The sequence below is a fragment of the Aythya marila genome, assembly GCF_965140915.1.
Source record: "Aythya marila genome assembly, chromosome: 1".
NCBI classification, from domain to species: domain Eukaryota; kingdom Metazoa; phylum Chordata; class Aves; order Anseriformes; family Anatidae; genus Aythya; species Aythya marila.
The window spans coordinates 146,130,641-146,145,333 of NC_139042.1; the positions used below are offsets into that span (position 1 = coordinate 146,130,641).

At 36.3% G+C, this 14,693-nt stretch overlaps 1 long non-coding RNA gene across 1 annotated transcript in view; it reads right to left on the reverse strand.

The window, feature by feature from the left end:
• Positions 1–14,693, reverse strand: part of LOC309879613 — a 53,077-nt gene that overhangs the window by 13,496 nt on the left and 24,888 nt on the right. The window contains exon 2 of the long non-coding RNA XR_014317791.1: positions 5,267–5,383. This is a non-coding gene — a long non-coding RNA (uncharacterized lncRNA). The remainder of the gene's footprint in view (positions 1–5,266; positions 5,384–14,693) is intronic.

Below are 14,693 nucleotides of genomic sequence, written 5' to 3' on the forward strand. Positions count from 1 at the left end.
AACAAAAGGGACTTTAAAAAAAAAAAAAAACTCATCTCTTTCACCTTTGGGAAAGTTGCAGAGGTTTATCTCAGCATACCCTTCAGAATTGTACTATAAAATCTCAGCGAAAAGAGAGTAAAATTGGGCAGGAAAAAATATGTATATTTCTTATACAGAAATCATCACTGATACTGGTGAGTTTTCCCACTCCATCCAGCAGTGAGGTATGTGAAATAAGTAATACTTATTTGCCCCATCAGCTATTTATCTCCCTTTATCATTCTGATAAATGTGCTAATTTGATACTGTATACTAAAAACAACTTGCAACCATCCATATAAACAAGAATCTATGATTTTCTGGCATCATCTCTGTAGAACTAAGACTACAACTTAGCAAATCTTCAAGGGAGAAAGCTGGCATGTAAGTTTGGGGACTGAATGCCCTTCAGTAGGGGGGAAAGTGCCAGAAAGTGAGTTCAGATGTCTTTTCTCAAAGTCCTGTCATTCAAGCCCAGAAAACAAGGTACAGACATTTTCAGTGTAGGAGTGAAAAATAAATATTTGAGTCAAGCAAGCTATTTGTGTAAAGTTTCTCAAACAAGTTTAATCTGGAGAAGAAGGAAGACAAAGTTTTAGAATGAATAATTTAAATATTTTGATGAAAATGTCAAAAGGAAGCAATATTTTTGAAAAATCACCTAAATTACATTTTAGTAAGTGAAAAAACTTAAGGAAGGGAATGGGAAAAAAAAAAAGCTTTGCTTCATTTAAATAGATTCTGATGGGAAATCTATTGAGAAATCTTTTTGTTTGACCTAGTATTTTTTATTATAATTCACTGTAATTTATGAGCCTGAAAAAGTAACTGCAAAACTTTATCTAGAAAAATAGCAGTATGATCACCTTGTCTGACCTTCTGCATATGACAGACCATGGGGTTCTATGAAGTGATTCTTAAAGCAAGTTCTGAAATTCCAGTTGCATTAAAACTTATTTTATAGGGAAGAAAAATATATATATATCTTTTTGTTGAATCTTGAAACAGTTCTAAAATAATCCTGGTTTAATGACTACAGTTGCTGGCAGATATAACCCATTTCTCTAAAAGGTGCTTCAGAGATTGATTATCCTTATCTTAAACATTTGACATTGATTTCTGTTCTGAATTTGAGTAGCTTCAGCTTCCAGCCATGAGAGCCTTGTTGCAATTTTTTATGTCTTCAGAAGGTTAAATTGTTGTCTCCTAGTAAATCTGCTCCACATATAGGCACTTATCTGCTGTGAACAGACACCACTTAGCTTTAAAGATAAACTGAAAAGACTAAAAGTCATGAGTATTTGTAATAAAGAAGATTCTCAGGACTCCAATAGTTGTTGTAGCTCTTTTTTGGACGTTTCAGTTTGCCAATATGTTTTTGTTTTGTTTTTGTTTTTGAATAAAAATGTGAAGTAGAGCTGATTGGAAATACTGTTTTATTTGAAACACCTTTTCTCTATGAAAGTCAAAGCTTTGCATGAAAACATTGAGTTACTTGAGATTTCTAAACTGCCTTAGAATTAGATGAACAATGAAAATATTTTCCAGGGACATGGCTTACACATGTTCAAATCATCCCAGTTCAAAGCAGGCATCTTGAATCTTTAACTCCCATAATCCAAGGGATTGACCCAATCACTGACTCTAGTGTTCTATGCTGATTGTCTCCAGTTGGAGGAGTTATTCCAGTTTTTGCAACTCAAAACTCAGCAGACCCAAACTGAGAAAACAGTCATTTGTAATGTGCTGTGAGAGCCCTCTCCTGACACCATTCCTGGCATAAAAATTTCAGGTTCATATCCCTGATCTGAACCAGGTAGAGCAGATGCCATAGAGCATGGTAGGAAGCACCATCATCTTGATTGTCCTTTTGAGTGGCTGTCTGACAGGATGGACATGCCCAGGTCCCTCTGTACGAGCTCTGTCATGGCAGAAAAAGTAGGCAGCTGCTGCTTGTGACCACCGAGGAGTCTCAAACATGCCATACATCAAGTACCTAGTTCCCATATCACCTCTTGGGGAATACAGCCATTTGAATTTCAGTCCATGGTGGCCCACGGGAGCAGTGCCACTGCTTATCTCCAGCTAGCTTGGCTTCCTATGTGCTTTCTCACATTTCATGCACGCAGAAGTCTACCCCTTTCAGTTTTGCAGGGTTAAAAAGAATTGTTACACCCTGAAACATTACGTGGAACAGAATCTTTGCTTTCTATATAGTCTCAGGTTAAATACAAAAGCTGTATTCAGTCATGCCACACGTAGTGGTAACAGGACCTCTTCTTCTGATTGATCTTTCTCTGTCTATACAATCAAGGACTGCAAACACTTTTTTCTTGCTACTACTCATCCTTAGAGCTCATGTTGCAATGAATATCCACCCTGACCCTGCAGCCCTTTATCTCAATCATGCTTTTCAAAATACAATCTTCTCCTTACATAAATATGATATAGAGTTTTCATTCCTAGATTAATGATCTTGCATTTAGCTGTATTGAAAAAATATGTTTGTTGTTCAGCTGAGCCCCCTACACTGACATCGACATACAGCTTTGGAGAGTTTCCATATGCCTCATCCCTCCAGCTGGAGAAAAGATTTCCACAGCAGATGTGCCTGCGGGAGTTGAGCAAAGGGAAAGTGTTCATAATAAGGAGAACAAAAATAGGAAAATTGGGGAGATTCTTCCTTGCTTGCATACAGGGAGACAACTCAGAAAACTGCAGTGAAAAGATTTTTAGTCCCTAATTACCTACCAACTATCTTTTCTGTCCAGGAAAACCAGGCCTCTGAAAAAAGTGGAGCCTCCTACACTTCCCAAAGTCTTCTCTACGTCTGCAAATTGGCATTAATACAGTTCATGCCTCCTGCAGCTTCAGCTCCTCATACAGACAAACAGATTTGAAAGCTAGTCATGCCCTTTTCCCTCTCAGTGAAATGAAGGCAGTCCAGACAGGAGATTTTGTTTGTTGAGGGGGAGCAATAGGGGAGGGAGGGGTATGTCTGTGTTTCCCAAGATACAGATGTAATTCTTGGGCCTCAGGCAAAAAGAGAGACAGAAAAAAAATCTGTGCCTAAAGGCACCCAGCTTCACAGTTCAACTAGGTCCTGCACAACTCTTCCAGATAAAGGAATTATTCCGTTCTGAACTGTTTCAGGCCCAACAACACATGGGAGCCAGTCTCTTATTTTTCTGAAGCACAGATTGGATATTATTAGATATTATTATTTTAATGACTAGCTAACTTTTGAGGTGTTTTTTTAGTATTTGTTCTAGCCTCCTAATGCAGAGCAAATTCCCACAATGGTAGGAACTGTTGGAGTGACTGTCTCTGTCCCAGGCAATGTTCAAAGGAGTCTTTTCTGTTTGGCTTGTCCTTTGTGAAGCTGTATTCCCAACTCACCCCATAGAAAATACATATTTTCAAAGATGTACATAAGTGGTTTTGTAGGACTATGCCTTTTATGTACAAGTTTGCTTTTGGAGTTTGTCTTTTCGATACACTCATATAGTAGATTATTTGCAGTCCATCACCTTGAATGGACTCCTCTCTGTTTTTCCTATTTATCTCAGAATGCACAAGGTATTTACTCATCCCCACTTTTACCTCAAGACAAGAGATTCAATTTTCTTGAGAGAGTGATCCATGAAGCCTTTAGTGTACTGCTGAGGCTCCTGAATTGCCCCTTCAATACGGAAGACATCTTTCTGCCTGTTTTTCATTTATATACATCAAAAACATTTTTCTTTGAAATACAGCCACCTGCAAAGATCTTTTTTGCCATTTAGCAATAAGATTTCTTTTCTGTTTTACCGTTCGTTCACCTCCCAAAAGCTAATACATTTCCAGGGTCCATAGAGGACGGCCTGCACGTTACCTGAATGAGCACAGTATATCCCTGCATGAAAGAACATTGTATGTATAATTAAGACAATGTGTTTGGGACATACAAGTGTTGTGACTAAAAGATAATCCAGGCTCTCTCAGTCTCTACCAGTAACATGCTTCCACTTCTTATTGAAATATGTTCCTGGTTATTTGTACAGTCCAACTGTACATTTCAAAGTGATGTTCTTTGGGAAAATTTTTTTAAATCCTGCAATTAAAAAGTTTTAATCCTGAACTGCCAACACTCTCACCCTTTAACTATAATGAAAGTCCAGTCTAGTGTTTTTTAAACTTTCTAAACACAAACCAATACAATTTCCAGTGAAAACAGACAGCTTTTATGAAAGCAACATTTGAGGGAGAGAGTTAACATACACATAAAAATATATTTCCAGAGGAAGACTCTCATTAACTGTAATTGCATGTTTTAAAAATGAGGTGTCTTCCTGACCTCACAAACCACTGCAAATGCAAAAGGAAAATGCAAAGAGCTCTATTATCCCTGAAGACAAATCTGTGGTCAAAGGGAGAAGCTTTAATACAATGTCCCTAAAAGAGACCTAGACAGCTCATATTGGACAGCAGTAGCTCTCTGTCACCCATTTCCCAAACCTGTCTCTGAGCCTCCAGGCCCTCCATCAACAAGGTGGCACAAGCTGTGGTTGCAGTTGCATAGCTACGCAGACACATCACCATTTCATACTGGAAAAACAATCAGTGTCATGGCAGATTAACGTAAGCCCCTTTTGTTTCCAGAGTGGGGAATTTCTTGATTACCATAAGCTGCAACCTCATTAAAATATCACAAGAAATAGTATATTTCTGACATTTCTAGTGCTTTCAGTTTTTTAATTCACGCATCCTCACCAGGAACAGCTATCAGGAGTGTGGGAGGACAAGTCCTGCTAACTAGATTCCAATGGCAAACAGCTCTGATCCAGACTTTTGAGGAAGAGGGAAAAACAATCCCCAAATGATGTAAATCTTCAAAGGATAGCATGAACACTATTCTGGGCAAAAGCAATCTGTGGTTGTCCCCCACCTCCCACCTCCCCATTGACTTCACAACATTTTAAAATTCCCTTTACCTCTGTTTTCAGCTCCAAGACCAGATAAAATTGTAAAATCGATTTTCCTTTTTTTTTTTTTTTTTTTTTTTACCTTCACTGAAGTGTTGCTTATGGACTCCTTTGTGCAACACCTTACAAACAAAGACAAAAACTTGTCCTGATGAAGCTGAAGAAAATGAACAGTGGATGAGTTAGGGTGAATACACAACATGGGTAAAATACTGCTAACCCTGTGAAAGCTGAGATGGAAACAGAAGAGTGGAAGCAGTCATACAGACCTACTAGCTTACCTTTTTCCAGTTGTTATGATTTCTGTGGAGAATGACAACTGAAGAGTATCCTCCAGCTGAGGTGAATCAAAGAACTCAAGCAGCTTGTTTCAGCCTTTCACAGAGAACAGCTGGTGGCTGAGGAAAAAATGTAGTGGATTTTTACTAGCAATAAGAATACAGGTCTCCTTCCATTTGAAGAAACTCTTGGTTGCTGTTTCTAAGCATTATAGAAATGATTGGTCCAATTGAGCTAAGCAGAGGGTAGAACTCAGCCTGGCAGTAGTTCTTTTCCTCTGGCAATGCTCTCCTGATCACCAAAATACATGGGACTAGATAAATATCAAGCAGGAATTGTATTTTGAGAAAATACCTGAATCTTTACCACTTGTTTTCCTCTCATATTGGTTTCAAAGCCAGACCTCTTAAAGATATTCAGTAACATCAGACAGACTGTGCTCAAAGCTTGGAACAGGATGGAGAGGAACCAGGCTCAGGTCCCTGCTGCTCTGGATTTTGCTTCATCCCAAGCACAAGCTCCACACAGCAAGCTATAATGTCAATATCCATCAGGTTATACATTTGGCAATACTGCACATTCCTTGTACATAAAATAATAATAATAAAAGTAGAAAATGCATAAAGGGGAACATGAACCAGATAGGTTCTTCCTCTCTCACATGTTGACATTAGCTGAGAATCAAGAGAGTTCAAGCAACCCACCCCAAGCTACAGCAGTGGATAAAAAGAATTTTTGTTTGAAACTATAAACATGCAATGCAATGACTAATAAATAACATTTTGTACATATCCTGTCACACAGAGATATAAAGGGTATGCAGCCAACAATTGCCTTTAAAAGAAATTGACTTAATAAGGATGAAAATATTACCGAGGTTACCTACAATCATTAGCTAAAGTCAAAAAGGGTACTTTTAAAATATCAATATATGAAAACCTTTACATGAGAACAAGCTTAGTGAAAAGAGAACACCTTCTCCATTATGGTGTTTATTTTATTTTAATTATTCACATAATTCATTATACATCTTACATAGGGTAATCAAATATTACAGTAGTGCTTTATCTTAATCTAAGGTATAAAACACATCTACCCACTGCTTTGTGATCAAACTCCTCTGTCTCTAAAATTTCTCAGATATCTAGCTTCCTGTTACACTAATTAAAGTTAAGCTATTGCTACTCATTCATGAAAAACTGCTGTTCCCATTCTTATCTTGTTCTACCCCTAACAGTGATTTACTGCTGCTTTGACCAGAAATCCATCCTATCTGAAATGCTATCTTGGCAAATCTGCGGTATCATACTAAAAAAAACAAAACAAAACAAAACAAAACAAAACAAAAAAAACTTAAAATACATTCCCTATTCAACTCTAATGAGGCTTTGAATTTTTAAGTAAAAAATGCAGAAAGAAATTACACTAACTTTTTAAAAGAAATTCCTAATTTAATGAATGCTTCTAATGTGTAGCTAGGAGAATTTCACTTTGAATTAGCATAAAGGATCCAAGACATGTCCCCTCTAGAATCCCTCTGGGCTTTTAATGTCATAAGTAGACGAAGTACAAAACAGGGTGCCTCCAAGTCATCTAAAATTCATTTCAGGCAAAACCTGTGATTTTGCTCTTCATCCAGAGCATACTGCTGCATTAATTGTGAATGGAAATTTATGCATATTCAAATTCCAAATAACCAACAGACTTTGGCCGGCTTTTCTTTTGTCCCTTCCATTAAATAATCATGAAAATTTTAGAAGCTCAGTTTTGAATAAAAAATCAGTTCTTGATTGATTAAAGAATTGATAGTGAATCACCAAGGTACATGTAGATATATTATCCCTCTGACAATAACATGTCCTTACATTGTCATGTTGTCATGGGTTGTATCCCCAGTTAATTCAGTTAAAAGGCAGAGAAGGGTCCAACTTCCAATTTCCCCCAGTCCAGGAGGGCAAGGAGCTGTTCAGCTCTGCTTTACACTTAATTTGCTTTCAAGTCTGTACCAGGTAGATGTAATTACTGTCATGTCTAAATAGGGTCTGTTTTGTATTCCTTTTGAACTGCTATGACTAAATTATGTTCCAATATGCAAAACATTAAGCCTAAAGAGCCAGATTTTACCTCTTTATAACTTTTAAATCCTATTTGTTTAATTGTAAAATAGAGGAATAGAAACTTGGACTCAAAGTTTCCATTTTATGTCCTGGATCCCAGGGATGGTACTGGATTCTGGCTCACTTTGCATTTTGTCTGTACACTGTGAGAGGGAGATGGGTAAATTGGGATATTGGGACTATAAACATGAACTTTTTTCTGCTTGTAATGCATGTGTGTCTCAGGAAAGTATTGGGAGCGGGTGGCTTTCTGAAGCCAAGCACCACACAAGCACGAGACATTTTAAATACCCCCCACAACTTCACTTCAGCATTCCCCATTTTCACCTGACAGAAGTTGCTGAAGGGGTTGATTGTTAATGCTTCAACTCACAAATCACAATTTGTGATTGCATCACAAATGCAATCAACATTGAGGCTGATGTAATAGATAATTCCTTTGTAGACTTTAATGGAGAAGGTTTTAACAAACACCACTTTCTCCCTAGTATTTTTTTTCTTTTTTTTTTCCTGTGATTTCAAGAATAATTTAAATATTGTTCTTTACATGCGGAGAGTTAGGACTTAACTGTAGTCACCTCCCTCTGTACATACGCACAGTCTACTAATACTTGTACAAGTTTGCACACAAAACAAATATTAGCTCTAGGCAGCAGAGGAGGGGAAAATAAACTTTAGAAAAACAAGTGGACTTATATAAGTATTTGTCATATCTTGTTGCAGGGTCCAGCAAAATCTAATGAAACTTCAAGAGGAATTTAGAAAACAATCACATTCTGTTACTCTGTGGATAGATTCAAAGGCATGGAGCTAACAGAGAAGGCCCTTGAAAAATAAAATAAAAATATCTCTTTAAACTAAGTGAGCTGCAGTTTTTCAGATTATTAGGAGTATTTTATTCCTACCAAATGTGAGAAGAATAGGGACATTTTTTCCTCACAGGGAAACGGTTTGCTCTTGATAAGTTACCCTGGTTCTCGAGCAAATGAGAGAATTACAGCTACACTTGTCCTGGGAATGGTGTGTGCTCCAGGGGAAAAGAAACAGATCCAGAAGTCCCAGGTCTTTCCTTCGTTCTCTTCTACATTCCTGGAGATCATGAATTACATGGATCTACCAGGAAACGGCTTGCTAAGCCCTTCCTCACTTTCCTTCTCTCTAGGAAATTGCCAAGTCTGTATAATGTACTACCCCCCTTTTTAATCCTCTCTTGAGGTTAATAAGTTGCCTTGAATACTGACATGATAAATGTATGAGGTTAACACTTGGTTAATCATTCTTCCTTCTTTGGATATTACATTCTGAAGGTGAGTATATAATAAGCTTTTGTACTTGTATAGTTACAGTGGAATAGAAATACCTTGGCTTCATCTTACATGGGCTTGGTGGTATTGTCTATATGCTGATATACATTTTGTATATAAGCATATTTGTACATGTATATACACATGGGCACACTGTGTGAGTGTGCATTTAGTGGCTTACATTTGCACAAGAAATGTATCTGATAGTTTATGAGTGTTTATCTGTTATGCACTGAAACTTTGAAGTTATACACAATCCTTCAGAGGCTCCCATAGTTCTGTTGTGATTTTTTTTTTAATTTTTTTTTAAGCAAACTGTTGCTGCCTATAGGAATGCTACAAGGGAAAAAGAGAGTTTGTTTCCAGTGTCAGTTTGTCTGCAATAAAACCACTTTCACTGCCTCACCAGAGAAATAAATCTGGGATTTGTAGCTACTCTACAGGTTATCCTGAAATAGTCACTGACACGTTGACAAATGAACTATATTCATTCTTGCCTACTGTTAGAGCTTCAGGGAACTTCAACTTCCTTGAGAGATAGAGGAAATAATAAGGTGGAATTGTTTGAATACTGTCAGTTAAAATCATACAATATGCCTTAAATTCATCTTCTCTTTGGTTCTTGACTATCTGTATTGCATCTAGGTAGCTTTATGGGTCTCCTTGTATCACCTCTGAGTTATGTCAATTCCCTATCAATTTAAATAAGAATTTTCTCAGTGTGGAAACTAGAGATTAGCAGATACCACTCCATCAGGATATACAATAAGGATGACATTTGAGAAGCATCTTTGACTTATGATCTTTCCTCTTCAGTGCTGCAGTACAGCTGTTTCAGGAAGATTTCCAAAGATAGAGACTGACATCATTTAAGATGTTGTGACACGTCTTTCATTACCTCTGTTAAGTGCACTTTCAGTGTAATGATATGTCATGATAGACTGTAAAAGAGTAAAACAATTGTGCCAAAACTAATAGAAATGATGAAATCAGAAATTTGAAGTTAACGTAGAGATTAACTTAAACTAGAAGAATAAAAATAAAAATAAATTAAAAAAAAATAAAAAGCTAGATAGAAATAGATGATGGATAGCTAGTTTTTATCATCTTTTTCTATTACATTTTCTTGCTCTTTCTTTCTACTTTTGTGCATTAATTAAAGTCTAGTTCAAATCAATAAAGAGATGTTTTCCCAACAGAATCCTCAAAATATTCTATTATTTTTTTGGGAAATTCAATTTGTTTAACCTTGAGGGAGGTATGGGGGAGAGGATGGAGAGGGTGGGGATAGGGAGATGAGGGGACAGGACAGGACAGAAAAAGCTGTAGGTAGATGATAAAAAACAATAACTGTATGTGGCCACAATGTACTGAACCAGCACACCAGAGATGGAAATATTCATGGTGAATTTTTGCTTTTCTGCACAGTATTAAAAATTTGAAAACAGAAAATGTAATATGAATATGTGTCCTGCTTTCTTTTCACTAAAGGAGACATTACATAAAAGAGCATCATTGGTTTAGTCATAGCATTTTTCACTTCAAGATTTCAGCACAGTGCCAGTATTTATTTTTCCACTGGGCTTGCCCTCATGCTCTTTCTGGATATGCATAAATAAATTCCTGCCATATATATCCACTTTTAACAGCAACAGTTTAACTGCTCTGGTCATAAGAGCTTATAAATTAACATTAACAAAGAAGTTATGCTTTCATTGCAATCATTCCTCAACCAAAAATACCCCAGGAGAACTGGCTTGTAAAAAACTCTGGGATGTGGAGAAGAACAGAAGAATTTCAAAGACCCATCTCATCTCTCAAACATGAAAAGCTAAATTTTAGACCAACCTGGATGCAAACTGCAGTAATTTAATAGTAAGACACTTCTCTGCAGGTTGCATAAGCAAATACAAATATCATCAAGAGAGACTGTGTGCTTCTTTGCTCCCAGTCAGCACAGGAAAGAGCTAGTTGCAGGGTAATGGCTCCCCTCCTCACTCTACACCCGATAAAGGAGCAAAACCAACAACATGGACTTCACACAGTTTCCATTTGCTGATGGTATCAGGAAGGTAATTTTGGGCTGTTCAACACTTTCCTTCCTAGCCCTTGCTCTACTTTCCACTTTTCTACTTGCTTTTTCTGGAAAACAAAGGAATTAAGCACTTCCCCAAAGCTGAAACAACAGTAACATTTTTCCTTCATGCTTTGAAAATGGTGTACACCCTGCTGTGGTCTGTGCCTGTGATTTTGCTCAGGTTGGAGCTGCCAAGACTTCTAGCAGAGTGAACATCAGGAGACTTCCATCACCCAATATACCTAACAGACTGAACTAGCCCTTGCCTACAGCATTTCTCTTAAGTGCTCAGTAACAAAAACAAACAAGAAAAAAAAAGTGAGTTAAAACTATGTCAGTAATCAATGAAAAATTTTCTTCTTCTCGAGCAAAAGCAAGAGTAAAAGCAAGTAGACAGAAAGCAAAGTCTAACAGACACATCCATAAAAAATCCCAGGGTACCACTCTAACCATCTAGTCTGGCCAACAGCCCTACACAGGTCACACAGCTTCCAGGAACCAATTTTTTTGTGTGTTCAGACAAATGTCTCCTATATGGAAGAATGATCACTTTTAATGTAACAGTTTTCAAGAATGAAGAATCCATCACAATTCAGGAGAAAATTTCCTAGGGTTAATTACTTCCACAGTTTAAAACGTACTTCATATTTTAAGGAATTGTCTCTCAAGAGTGTGATTTAAGATGTGTAGGGTACCACACGGCTTCAAGTTGAGAAAAAAGTCCAAATAAACTGTTTGCAGAACAGAACATGTTGCTTTCCCAAATTACTTTTTCTTTATGTTGTTATTTTCTAAAAGTTTGAAAAATATAACTCTACCTTACCTTCTGCCTATGAGAGGTGTTTTATAGGAGCAAAAAGTTCCTTTCCTTTTATTTTAGTGGGGGCATTTGCACCATTTGGCACTGATAACAACATATGTATGCTGCCTAATGCTCCCTTGAAGGACCCTGGACTAATGGGAATGTTTACTTCACTGGACAGGCTTCCTGGAAAAGCTTATTCTTGAAATAAGTCACCTACCCTCACTTGACCCTGCATTTGATGTCAAGATAATACTTTGCTTTGGATGTCACTAGCTCAGCATAATTTTCCTTCACTAGAAGTTCAAACACAATCAAAGGAGGAGATGGGCTCAGAGAAGGCAATATCCAATTGAATTGCAAATATTTATACTATTAGTTAGAGATAAATTGTGTTATGAGTTATGAATAAAAATAATTTTAAAAGAAAAAGAACTAAGATTTCAGTTTCTTTTATCGCTTTGATCCTACAGTCTGGCACAGACATATAATTTTTCATCCCTTATGTATGTAAGCTAACACAAATGCACAATGCCAGCTCTATCCATCTATTTCAGAAGAAACTAGCATATTTACACACCTTACATTTGCATACTCTATAAAAAGCAATTTAAATTTAATCAAAGGCAATAGTTCTATTTTTTAATGAAAAATGTGAAACAAACACTAATATACATAAGTATTTCAGACAATATTTGAATGAAAAAATGACAATTATTTTTTTCATGTTTTACTTTCCAATTTAAGGAGCAATTTCTACATTTTTCCAACTGATTTTTTTTTTCTTATAGATTAAGGTTTATGACTTCAGAGTCCTTTTAGTGGGATGTTTCTTCACCAACTACAAACTTTTTTATTTTTTCAAAATGAAAAAATATTGAAAATAAAGATTTCATAAATATTTAAAATATAAAAGAAATAGCTCTAACTGTTGGAATGCTAAATCATTCTGGCTATTACAAGAAAATTTCACTAAATAGATTCAGCTTTTCCAACAACTTCTAATATTAAGAAATTGACCTATGCCAAGCATCCAGACCCCAGGGTATTGAGTCTATATAGCTCAAAGACAACTAACTGTTGCTGAAATCTGGTTCAACAGAAGATCCTATGAGAAAGTGTCATTAGCTTGAGTATAACTGAGTGCAGAAATGTTTGCCTGGGGAGGGCAGCAGGTCAGTGTCAGATAGAAACCAAAGTAATTCAGTAAAATGACAACTGATGCTCTTCTAAAATTGTGCCCAAATCAGCACAAGAGCCACTGTTTTTCTTCTTTTCTTTTCTTTTTTCTTTTCTTTTCTTTTCTTTTCTTTTCTTTTCTTTTCTTTTCTTTTCTTTTCTTTTCTTTTCTTTTCTTTTCTTTTTCTTTTTCTTTTCTTTTCTTCACAGAAGATGAAAAAACAGTGATTTGGAATGCTAAATAGAGGTAATTGCTTTGAAAACACTTCCAATATTTTTATTTTTTATTTTTTTGTAAGAAAAGTGAATACAGTGTAAATCAAACTGATGGTTTTCCTCTGCCACCTCCCAATGTCCTTGACACTTTTTATTAATGATAATAAATTCATCAGTCACAGATTCTGTATTGCTTTAAAGCCTCAAAGCTAGAATGTTACATCATGTACTTACAACATTTTTACATCACTCACATCTTTTTTTTTCCTGCACAGCACAGTGCAGGACCCCCTCAGCGAAACTAGCATTTCTCCAAATGCACACCAGTGATAGGGAACTCACGGGCTTATTTGTCTATTGTCCTCTTTTACCTAGAGTGTAAAACGTTAGCAATTGTTGGTGACTATAAATGACCACAAACAGAATTAGATCGGGCCAAAATGTATACATGTATTCTAGAAGGCTTCTCCAGGGAACATGTTAAGGGCACACATTGAAGAAAAAATACAGCATATAGTCAATATATTTTCCAAAAGGACCTAGTTAACATCTTAACTTTTTAAGCTGTTAACTGTGCCGAAGCCCAGTGTTGCACAAATCATGCCTCATTTTCTAGGTGCCCTCTTACCTTCTTCTGTAATATTAAGGCAAACTGTCAAAGCTCCCGAAATAGCTGAATGCCATCACATTACCCTTAGATAAGGGATCCTCCAAAGTAAAAAGCAGTCACAATATTACTCAAGGCTGGACTAAAGTTTCATTTCACCTCCTAAAAACAGCTTGTTTCATCTTTTTTTTTTTTTTTTTTTTTTTTTTTCTCTCTAGGTATAGCTAGCACTTTTTCATACCCAAACAAGATATTTTCTCTGCATCTTGTCTTTTAATACTGTCAAAGTTAATCTCTGTCATTTCCTGCTTCCTTTCATTCATTCCTTCAAATCATAGGGCAACTTCAGTGCTGACTAAGTCTGGAGAACTTTAGGATAATACAGAAGAGGAAAATTACCTTGGAGGTATGAAAGGTTTATCACTGCACTCTGCATGTCTTATGATGCCAAAAAGGCACAGGTGCCTAAGATTGTCATCATTTACATGGTTCACAATAATTCATAACGAATTATAGTCTGTTTCTAAAGATGAACTTATTTAGCTCAGTTGGCTGTGCTTCTCAAGTGTGTAAAAGCAATTAAAAAAAAAAAAAATTAAACTGATATACTGTATAGCTAAAATAGAAAATTGAGTAGGAAACAAAATAATAGCACAAAAAAGTTCTGTACGGTTGTATTAATAACTAATATTTATTTTTATTCATCCAAACCTGTAATAGTTGCTTTAGATTATCAGAAGCAGCTTCATATTTTTTTCTGTTGATCTGGATGAGCTGGATTGGGCAAGCTTGCTAATCAGGACTGATACTTTTGCTTTTTGAAGATATAAGCATAAAGCATATTACCAAAGGTGGAAATGGAAAGCACCTTTGCTGCACTGATGCTCAAAACAGCCCATGCAAACCAGGTAGAAGAGCATATAATTATTATATTTGCAGAAGACAGGAGAGGTCTTAGAATATTCTTGCTATGCCAGAAGGCTTTTCAGGGCCAACACACTTTTACGAATGAAATACCCAGTGACAAATCAAATTACTCAGAGACTATTTCATCACTTCACTTGAACAACAAAATATTTCTTTTAAAATATGGCTGTAATCAAATGGAAAAGTCAACAAACATGAAA